Below are 7,328 nucleotides of genomic sequence, written 5' to 3'. Positions count from 1 at the left end.
TCTTCAGAAGACTGGATTGATATTGGTACTGGAGGGGCTTCCCGCCGTAGGTGAGGCGGACTTTTCTTGACCAAGGAAACATGAAAAGTGGGATGGATTTTCATAGTACTGGGAAGGGAGACTCTTACACTGACAGGGTTTATCATCTTGTCTACCAGAAAAGGGCCCACAAACCTAGGTTGGAACTTCTTATTCCCTCCAAGTCTCATGTGTTTTGTGGAAATCCAGACCAACTCCCCCGATTTAAACTGAGGACTGTCCCTTCTTTTACGATCAGCTGACCTCTTATAATTAGCCTTAGCCTTAGAAAGATTAGAAAAGGCCAACTGATAAGATAGTTGTAAATTAGAAAAAGAACCTCTTGAGCAGCCGGAACCTCAACATCGACCTTACCTACTCTCATATTTGGATGCCTCCCAGAATTTAAAAAGAACGGGGAGAAACCTGTGGCAGAATGGACTGAATTATTGTAAGCTTACTCCGCTGTACTAAGTAAGGAGGGCCAATCGCCTTCCCGATCCATAAGGTACAAACGGAGATATTGCTCTAAATCTTGATTTACCCGCTCGGTCTGTCCATCCGTTTCTGGATGGAAACTGGTAGACAGGCGAGAGTCCACTCCCATCCCTTTTAGAAAAGACCTCCAAAAACGGGACACAAATTGCGGTCCACGATCCGAGATCACAACCGTTGGAATACCATGTAACCTGACCACATGTTGGACAAACAATTCCGCTAACTGAGGAGCAGTCGGTAGGGACTTTAACGGAATGAAATGGCTCATTTTAGAAAACTGATCCACCACCACCCAAATGGTTGAACTCCCTTGGCTGGAGGGTAGGTCAACGATAAAATCCATGGAGATTGTATGCCAGGGAGATGGGGCCACTGGTATGGGTTGGAGTAAACCTTGTGGGAGTTGTCTCATAACTTTTCCTTTGACACATTGCTCACAAGTGGCTATGAACTGTCTTACCTGAGCTTCCATGCCCGGCCAAAAGAATTCTCTCTTGATCAAATCCAAAGTCTTTGCAACTCCCTTGTGGCCTGCTAATAGATGGTCATGAAACTGCTGAATTATTCTTACTCGAAGATCTTCGCTGGGAACAAACACCTTTCCAGACTGATAAGGTTTTCCTTCCTTGATTACTCGATCAGGGCCTTCTGTATCCCAATTTTCAAACTTCTCTTGGGAAAAATCCGCACGAATACTGTCTCCCAAATCATCTTCCACAGAGGTTGCCACAATCTTTTCGGTGGGAATAACAAAACTCTTCGCCTGGTGCTCAGCTTCGCTACCAAACTCCAACCGGGACAAGGCGTCCGCTTTTGCATTTGCGACTCCTGGCTTATATGTTAGAACAAAATCATAGTCTGCAAAGAAAAGAGACCATCTCAATTGCCGAGGAGTTAAAGTTCGAGCAGACTTCAGAAATTGGAGATTTCGGTGATCAGTGAAAACTGTAATTGGATGTCTGGCTCCCAGAAGATAATGCCGCCAAACCTGAAAGGTGTCCTTAACCGCTAATAGCTCCTTATCAGCAATTGAATAGTTAATCTCTGCCGGGGTGAGTTTACGTGAATGATAGGCAACCGGATGAAGCTGACCAGTGTTCTTATGTCGCTGAGATAAAATTCCTCCAATAGCTAAATTCGAAGCATCAGCCTCCACAAAAAATGGTTCATTCAAGTCTGGGTGCTGAAGGATGGGTGCTGTGGTGAATGCCTCTTTCAAAGATTGAAAAGCCTCTTCAGTTGCCGGTTCCCACACAAATTTTTCGTTCTTCCGCAACAATTTAGTTATGGGACTCACTTTACTTGAAAAATTATGAATGAATCGTCTGTAAAAATTTGCAAATCCAAGGAAACTTTGTATCTCCTTAACAGATCGAGGCGCTGGCCAACCCTTTATGGCTTGCAATTTGGTGTCATCCATAGACACCCCATCAGGAGACAGAATGAAGCCCAGAAACTCTACGTTCATGAATGATGCCGCTAGGTAAAGTTCAAAGGGACAAATGCAGCTTATGCAGAGATGCTGCGAAGGAACAGATATGACTGGACTTCTGACAGGACTTTGCGCACAGCAAGAAATTCCAATAGTCAGTCTCTAAAGTCCCAAAGCGCTAATACAAGTCCAGAAGGTTGCGCTAGAAGAACTCCGCCGTGGAACCCAAACAGGAAGATAATCCGCTAAGAATTTAGTCAAAGCGGCTTACCTCACAACTGACGAGGCGAAGGGTCTATACAGAAATACAGAGTCTCTGAAATGATACGTGACTGGATACAAGGACTCTGCCAGCACGAATCTTCACCAAATGACGAATCCAACGAAAACGACAACCAGAATGAGAACCTCAAGGAGACTCTCCGGAATGCTGCCGCTTGCTTCAAAATGACGGTTGAAGTGCGCAGTGCTCAGGGAGAGCGCGCACGAAATGGCCGCTCGAAATGAGAAAGGCTAGAACGCTAACCTTGTGCTAGAGGGGCACAACGCTGACTTGACCAGTCCGCTATACCGTTCCTGTATCAATGAGTTTCTGCAACCACAGGAACGGTAAAACCAAGGAAACTTCTTGAATCTTATCCCTGGCAATGGAGAACAGCGTGTTGACACCAGGGCGGGCTTGACAGCCAAGGTGCCCCTCATGGCAAATCTCAAGTAGTTTGGCACGTAAACACTTGGGAGGAACGACCTTGCCATTCCTCAGTACCAAATCCCCTTCAACAGACAGCTCATCCTTGAGTTCCTAAAACGAAAGCAAATGTTCAGGAACCTTTTTCTTTACAGGCCAATCAGCTCTTATATACTTCTTTACTTCAAGGAGTACAACATCTTCCTCCATAGCTGCAGACCAATCTGCACCAGAAATACATGGCATCTCATCTACAATGTTGGCTATGCAAAAGGTATCAATGTCCGAGAACCTGGTCATCAGTGTTGGGTAAAGGTAAACGACTTAGACAGTCTGCAACCTTATTATTAATCCCTGGAAGATACTCGACCTCGTAGTTATACTCTAGCAACTTCATGGAGATGCGTGATAAGCGAGGGGATGCAACTTGAAGACCCTTTGTAGAAAGTACCTTTATTAGAGGTTTATGATCACTTCTTAGGGGGATCTTGTAACCCCATATGTACTGTCTAAAATGATCCAAACCCCAAGCACACACCAGTGCCTCTCTCCCAATCACAGAATACCTTTCTTCTGTGGGTGTAATCGAACGTGAGGCATATGCAACAGTCACCTCTTTTCCTTCTCCAGTAATCTGTGAAAGTACAGCTCCTAACCCCTTACTACTCGCATCTGTAGTGACAATGCTGTGGAGAGAGGGATTGAATCCCTGGAGGGATGGAGCTTTACAAATATCTTCTTTAATCCTTATAAAGGACTCCTCACAAGTGGCACCCCACTCAAATTTGTTCTTTTGTTTGATAAGTTCCCTTAAGTGAAAAGTCTTTGCAGAAAAATTACGCACAAATTTGGAATAAAATTCCGAAAAGCCTAGGAAAGCTCTAACTTCCTCCTTGTTCTTGGGTGAGGGGGCTTCCCTAGTAGCCGACAACAGTTCTTTTTTTGGTTTTATGCCACTGCCATCAATTTCGTGTCCCAAATAAGTAACCTTATTTGTAGCAAATTTACACTTACGCAAATCAGCCGAAAGCCCATGGTGCTCAAGTACCCCCAGGACTCTGTTCAGTTTCTCATCATGTTCTCTTCTGGTGGTGTCTGTTACCATGATGTCATCCTGAAAAATTAAGAGATTCTTTTCCTCCTTAAAGAGTGTGCTCATTAACCTTTGGAACATGGCCGCAGCCGAGGCCAGTCCGAAAGGTACCCTCTTAAACCTAAAACATCCTAAGGGCGTTACAAACGTAGTGAGGCTCCTACTCCTAGGATGCAAAGCCACTTGGTGGTAGGCTGAGCTTAGATCAATAGTGGAAAACCATTTGGCCCCATTGGTATAGGAAAGCATTTCACTAATCTTCGGCAAGGGAAATTGATCAACCAAAATGTTCTTATTGAGGTCGCATAGATCAACACATAGGCGGAGTTTGCTGTTAGTTTTTTTCGCGATAACCAAGGGCGAAACCCACTCTGCTGATTCTACCGGCTCAATAATACCCTCTTTCTGTAATCTCTTTAATTCATCTTCCACTTCACCGATGATAGAAAACGGTATGTTCCTAGACTTGTGTATACAAGGAACAGCATTTTCTTTAAGTTTGATCTCATGAACAAAACCTTTGAGATTTCCAATGTTCTCCGAAAACACCTTGGGATACCTTTTCATAAAGAAATTGTTACACTCTTCTTCAGTTTGAAAAAACAGGACAGGATCCGGGCTGTTGGGATCCAGAATTATTCCTAATTCTCCTTGGTCGATCCATTCTAATACAGACGGACCAACCTTGGAGATATACAGTTTGCCTAACATTTGACGAGACTTAAATTGAAACTGTAATTTCCTGAAACCCAACATTTCGATAGGTTCATATCTAAATGATTTAGGAAAAATATCAGGACTCTGTAACTTTCTGCCTATAACAGGAACACATTTTTCCAACCACACCATTTTGTTAACGATGGTATAAGGTGAGCCTGAATCAGCAACTATTGAAATGTCCACCCCACCAATATTCATGTGACATATCGGTTTCTTCTTTTTGCTCCCTCCATCATCAACATTCAACACAAATAAATTCATATCCTCATAATCTGAGGAGATAACATCTTCTTGTTCATCTAGAACAACTGCTTTTACGTTTCTTCCCCCTTTCTGTTTTTAGGGCACATGGCAATGAAATGACCAAACACACCACAATTTGAACACTTTTGCCTCAAAGCTGGACAAGATTTGTCATTCGCCAAATGGTATCTGCTTCCACATCTAAAACATTTTCTATCATCAGAGAGTTTTACTTTATAATTGGAATCCTTTTTCTGTACTAACCAGCACGGGGTTTGCTGTTTGTATTCTTAGAAACTATAACTTTCGCCACTGTGGATTTGCCCTCCGTGGAAGATTTCTCTTCCTGCAACACAGCTTTTGCACATCTACCAGTGAGTTCTGTACATTTTACTATTTCCACAACTTCCTCTAATGGCAATTCACCTTTAGCCCAGAATTTCTCCTGAACATGTTTATTAGAGGACCTCATAACAACTTGGTTGCGAACCAACTCATCATGTAATGCCCCAAACCTGCAAGTAAGTGCTAAGTTTTTCAACGCAGCCACATAATCTTCCACCGATTCCTCAGGGGCCTGTTTACGTTGAAAAAATGTAAACCTGTTAACTGAGATAGAAGTAGTGGGTTTGAAATACATAGTTAAGTCTTCCAACGCGATTGTATATACATCACCTATTCTAGATTTTTTGTTAATGCAATTGTAAATTTTCATAGCTTTGGCACCTAAACAATGAAGAAGAATTTTTTTCTTCTTTTCAAGGGTCAATTCTTCTTCATCTTCAAAAGTAGACACTTTAATTCTCTAAATATTCCCGCCACTCTTCCCACTTAAGTGCATCATCACCAGTTGAAGAAATGAAAGGTAGTGGGGGAGACAGATTCCACACATTTCCTGAGGCCATGACTGTTGAAGTAGAAGAGAAAGTATTTTGGTCTGCTAATTTTGTGAATAGCATATGGGATATTGCTCAAAATGTGTGTATCACCGCCAAGTAGCACGTCAAATAGTTCCTGACGAGCCCTATCAGAAATGTATAGGAGTGTGAATCTGCTGATAGTTGTCTCAATAGATGTTATCAATGATCCTGGTGTGCGTGTCACCATTTCCAAAACTTGTCACATGGAAAGCAATCACAGGAATTGGTGTGCGTGTCACCGTTGTAGGGGACACGCTCTGACTATGCTAAATACAGGTGTGCGTGTCACCGTTGTAGTAGACACGACTAAATATGCCACCTTCAGGTGTGCGTGTCACCATTGGAAGCACATTCCAAATCTGTTCCTGATAGCCCCCAAACAAAGTTATTGACAGAATTGGTGTGCGTGTCACCGTTGTAGTAGACACGCTATAAACATGCCACATGCAGGTGTGCGTGTCACCGTTGGAAATACGCACAATATGCTTTAGATATCCCCCAAACAAAGTTACTGAAAGAATTGGTGTGCGTGTCACCATAGCAGGAGACACGCTCAGACTGAAACGCTCTTTCAAAAATAGCCGCCAGACGTCGAACGACGTATATGCGTTTCAGTGACGTCATCAAAAGCCCTGACAGGAATGCACTGATCGCCTGAAGTGCGACGTTCACAGGAGCCCTGACAGGAATGCGCCGTTCGCCTGAAGTGCGCTTTGAAACAATAACTTGCAGCGCGAAGCTTCCAGGGGTGAAGACCACCCAAACAAAACTTCCACAGCAGTCAAATTATGGCCCAAAACAGATTCCCTTAAGGTGAAAACACCACCCAACACGGGTTTCTGACAGCACCCAACTCGGGACTCTGACAGCACACAGAATCTCCCCAGCTGGCCGGCTGACACAACACTCACCGGCTTAACAATCGGTGAAAGGAATGATGTCTAAATCACTGCTCGCAGGGATGGCCGACCTCTCAATGCAGGACAACCGAACTGCCGCCATGTAGAACTTGCCCCAGAAGACGGAAGGACAACACAGGTTGAATAAGGTCACTCAGCCTGTCACTCCCTGAAGACTCCACAAGATGAAACCACTGGTGAAGTGCTGGAAACCACCATCGGTGACTTGCAGAGGAAAACGAGAATGGCAAAGCTCGGCTACTTGAAGACGTCCTCTGAACAAAGATGTGGAACAACTGACCACTCGTGGGTTTGTCGCGGTGTCAGTGATCCCATCCTTGTCGCCAAATTGTAGTGAAGACACGAACTCCAGGTAAGTTGATAAAGGCTTTATTAGTAAAGCACACTGACACCAAAGGCACGTCTTACAGCCAAGAGCCTCTCGCAGCAACTGTCATTCCCAACTGTCATTAACCATGCCAGCATTTCGGAACAGAACACACTGACGTCATAACACATAGGGCATGGGGCACGTGCTGGTACATTGCATGGCATAGTAAAACAAGTAAACACAACAACACCATATGTTTGACTGGTCTCGCATCCAGCGATGAATGAGATTCCATTGCATTAGACACTGCAGCCTCAATCATACCCTGAATATCATCCTTAAACCTCGGAGGCAGAACCCCAGCAGCAGAGCTCCTGTCCTTACTAGGTCTCTTTGGAGGAATTAAAATCTTCTCATCAGAAGAAGAGGTAGTAGATAACACATGTTTGCGCTTGACAGACCTCTTGTTCTTCATTGTGAACCAGG

Source organism: Lissotriton vulgaris, chromosome 3_1 (genome assembly GCF_964263255.1).
Source record: "Lissotriton vulgaris chromosome 3_1, aLisVul1.2, whole genome shotgun sequence".
NCBI lineage: Eukaryota > Metazoa > Chordata > Amphibia > Caudata > Salamandridae > Lissotriton > Lissotriton vulgaris.
This window is presented reverse-complemented; position numbering follows the sequence as displayed.